At 46.2% G+C, this 3,153-nt stretch overlaps 1 pseudogene; it reads left to right on the top strand.

Moving 5' to 3' along the window:
• The first annotated feature begins 965 nt into the window (after nt 1-965).
• On the top strand, nt 966-2,263 carry LOC111187358 (protein SET pseudogene; annotated as a pseudogene).
• Nucleotides 2,264-3,153: the final 890 nt, after the last annotated feature.

Below are 3,153 nucleotides of genomic sequence, written 5' to 3'. Positions count from 1 at the left end.
ATGAAGTGTCTGGACAATTCATTAAATCATCTGTAAGTTCCTTCATCTCTCATAGTTCTCTGTTCTAAGTCAATACTTTGTAAACTGTGTCCTGTAGCTCTAGTCCTCCAGGTAAAGGACACGCTACACCACTTGAGTTCTGGATGCTTCGGTACACGCACACGCACGCACACACATACACACACAGCCTTGTTTCAAGCAGAGATGCTCGCATTTTCTATATTGAGGTTATGTTCAATATTTACTGTTATACAACATTTTTCTAATTTTAAGAAAATGAAAGCTCTGTTTCTATGGAAGCCAGGTAAATAAATTTTTCAGATAAATGAAATTTATCTTCTTCAAGTACAAAACTTTCATTTTAAATTCTACGTTTCATGAAAATCCTATAAAAACTGACCCTTGTGGGCTTCCCTGGTGGCGCAGTGGTGGGGAGTCCGCCTGCCGATGCAGGGGACACGGGTTCGTGCCCCGGTCAGGGAAGATGCCACATGCAGCGGAGCGGCTGGGCCCGTGAGCCATGGCCGCGGAGCCTGCGCTTCCGGAGCCTGTGCTCCGCAACGGGAGAGGCCACAACAGTGAGAGGCCCGCGTACCGCAAAAAAAAAAAAAAAAAACTGACCCTTGTCCCATACCTTCTAAAAGAGGATTCCTGGGCCATAGTCTGATTGGTAAGGCTTGGCTTCACCAGGGACTGACATGCAGTGGGCTATGCTTTTACATAGAATTATAACCATGAGTTTCTATTCTCTTTTCAGGAAAACACAAGACTTTGAACCCAAAATGAAAATAATAACTCCTACTAACCCAGTTCTTAACTTTTCGTCTGTCAGTGCCCCGTCAATCTTCATGGTACTGCCATCCAGTACCCTGCCTGGTTCCATGCCTCCAGCTCTGCCCAGCTGTTACCTCCGTTAAGACTTCCTTCATCTGGCTGAATACTTATCAGCGTTAAAAACTCAGCTCATGGCTCTGCCGCCCGCCCCTCGCCGTGAGGAGGAAGCTGAGGAGGAGGCGGCTCGGGGAGCTGGAGCCGCGAGCTGGAGCGCGGAACGTGAGTGAGGGAGCACAGGGCCGCCTACCTGCCCGCCGCCGCCTCCCCTCAGTAAGCGGGAGCCCGGCACGCAGCCTCAGCCCCTCCCTCGTCTTCAGGCCGCGAGGGCAGCGCGCGCGAGCCAGGGGGAGGGAAAGCGAGCGAGCGAGCGCGGGGAGGAGGCGGCCGGACGGAGCGGGCGCCCGCGCGTGTGGCGTGAGGGGAAGCCGCGGCCCGCCCCCTTTGCCTTCCCTTCTCTGCCCTCCTCGCTCCCCCCGCCCCCCGGACCGCGGAGCAGCACCGTGTCGGCGCCCGCGGCCGAAGTCAGTAAAAAGGTGCTCAACTCCAACCACGACGGGGCCGAGGAGACCTCAGAAAAAGAACAGCAAGAAGCAATTGAACATATTGATGAAGTACAAAATGAAATAGACAGACTTAACGAACAAGCCAGTGAGGAGATTTTGAAAGTAGAACAGAAATATAACAAACTCCGCCAACCATTTTTTCAGAAGAGGTCGGAATTGATCGCCAATATCCCAAATTTGGGGGGAGCAACGTTTGCTAACCATCCACAAGTGTCTGCACTGCTTGGGGAGGGCGCTGCGTTATTTGACAAGAGTCGAAGTGACAGAATTTGAAGATATTAAATCAGGTTACAGAATAGATTTTTATTTTGATGAAAACCCTTACTTTGAAAATAAAGTTCTCTCCAAAGAATTTCATCTGAATGAGAGTGGTGATCCATCTTCAAAGTCCACTGAAATCAAATGGAAATCCGGAAAGGATTTGACAAAACGTTCAAGTCAAACGCAGAATAAAGCCAGCAGGAAGAGACAGTATGAAGACCCAGAAAGCTTCTTCACCTGGTTTACTGATCATTCTGATGCAGGTGCAGATGAGTTAGGAGAGGTCATCAAAGATGGTATTTGGCCAAATCCATTACAATACTACTTGGTTCCGGGCATGGATGATGAGGAAGGGGAAGGAGAAGAAGATGACGATGATGACGAAGAGGAAGAAGGATTGGAAGATATTGATGAAGAATGGGATGAGGATGAAGGTGAAGAAGATGAAGATATGATGAGGGGGAGGGAGGAGAGGAAGATGAAGGAGAAGATGACTAATGGAACACTGATGGATTCCAACCTTCCTTTTTTAATTTTCTCCAGTCCCTGGGAGCAAGTTGCAGTCTTTTTGTTTTTTTCTCCTCCTCCTCCTCTTGTGCTCAGTTGCCCCGTTTTTGAGGTCTCTTTTCTCCTTTATACCATGGCTCACAACTTATTTGGGGGGGAAATACCTTGAGCAGAATTCAGTGGGTAAAGAATCTCTACCCCTTTCTGTTCCAAGTTCATTTTTATCCCTTCCTGTCTCAACAAAAACTTTATGGAATCAACACCACCATGCTCTGTGGGAAAAAAGAAAAACCTCCTGCTCCTTTAGCTCTGCTGGAAGCTGGAGGGTGCTAGGCCCCTGTGTAGTAGTACATAGAATTCTAGCTTTTTTCCTCCTTTCTCTGTATACTGGGCTCAGAGATTACACTGTGTCTCTATGTGAATATGGACAGTTAGCATTTACCAACATGTATCTGTCTACTTTCTCTTGTTTAAAAAAAGAAAAAAAACTTTAAAAAATGGGGTTATAGAAGGTCAGCAAAGGGTGGGTTTGAGAGGTTTGGGTGGGTTAAGTGGGCATTTTGACAACATGGCTTTTCCTTTGGCATGTTTAATTGTGATGTTTAATGGACATCCTCGCAGTTTAAGATGACATTTTTAAAATAAAATTCTCTCCTAATGATGACTTGAGCCCTGCCACTCGATGGGCGAATCAGCAGAACCTGTAGGATCTTATTTGCAATTGACATTTTTTATTGTAATTTTGTTCCTGTTTATTTTTAAATTTTTCTTTTTGTTTCACTGGAAAGGAAAGATGATGCTCAGTTTTAAACGTTAAAAGTGTACAAGTTGCTTTGTTATAATAAAACTAAATGTGAACACACACAAAAAAAACTCAGCTCATGTGTTCCCAACTTAAGGAAGCCACCCAAGCTGGGTGAAGTGCTTGTCCTTTCATCCCCAAATATCCTGTCCATCTGGATACCATATATACACATGTATACCCAGG

This window comes from Delphinapterus leucas, chromosome 2 (assembly GCF_059928025.1).
Source record: "Delphinapterus leucas isolate spDelLeu-1000000601 "Yukka" chromosome 2, BTC_Dleu_Yukka2, whole genome shotgun sequence".
In the NCBI taxonomy this organism is placed as follows: Eukaryota; Metazoa; Chordata; class Mammalia; order Artiodactyla; family Monodontidae; genus Delphinapterus; species Delphinapterus leucas.
The sequence above is the reverse complement of the archived record's forward strand: the minus strand, read 5'-3'. Positions and strand labels throughout refer to the sequence as shown.